General features: G+C 42.0%; 1 protein-coding gene across 8 annotated transcripts in view; it reads right to left on the reverse strand.

The window, feature by feature from the left end:
• The window catches only part of LOC123977439 (protein EFR3 homolog B), a 34657-nt gene that overhangs the window by 14639 nt on the left and 19321 nt on the right, over positions 1–697 (reverse strand). The window lies entirely within an intron of this gene.

Here is a 697-nt window from a genome sequence, read left to right on the forward strand (position 1 = left end):
AGGAATTATAGTATAAATATACTATATTAATAATATATAAGTATAGTATAGTAAATATTAGCACATATCGTACACTGATTACTACGTTGACACTTGACACCTCTTTTTTTAACAACTTTTTTTTATTTAACAACTATGCGTGGACCGAGCGGTCGAGATAAACGTCATCCCGTTTTGTGCGCGGTGGCTTCTGGGACAACCCATATATGGAAGTTGAACTTCCGTCAACTTCCGTCACATTTGTCTGCGGGCTGCAGCTGGACCCTTCTCCCTTGATGGGCAAAAAAGACGTTATTTTCCGCTGCCCGCCAACCAAGAAGCAAATGATAGGCTACACTGTAACTTTGCCTTTGTTACTTTTGCGTTGCCAAAATGCTGGATGGTTGCTGTTCTTTCAGATGCACTAATCGAGGAGACAAGCCTGGGCTGTGTTAGGTGAGGGATTCCCCGCAGTCGAGGGACCTGGCAGTTTTTTACTGAAGTCAAGCCAACCGCCACTTCGAAAACGACAGTCAAGCCAGCCCTCGCGTTGTTTTGCGATGCGTGTGTGTTCTAGGCATTACGGTAACATCGTGTCGCAGCACATTTCAAAATAAAAGTGAGCTTCTGCTGAACATAATGCAATTGATGTGGCAGAAACGATTGAATAAATAAATAAATGCTTAAGACACCACAAGTATCTAAAGAAAATATTACA

This window comes from Micropterus dolomieu, linkage group LG10, assembly GCF_021292245.1.
Source record: "Micropterus dolomieu isolate WLL.071019.BEF.003 ecotype Adirondacks linkage group LG10, ASM2129224v1, whole genome shotgun sequence".
Lineage (NCBI taxonomy): Eukaryota > Metazoa > Chordata > Actinopteri > Centrarchiformes > Centrarchidae > Micropterus > Micropterus dolomieu.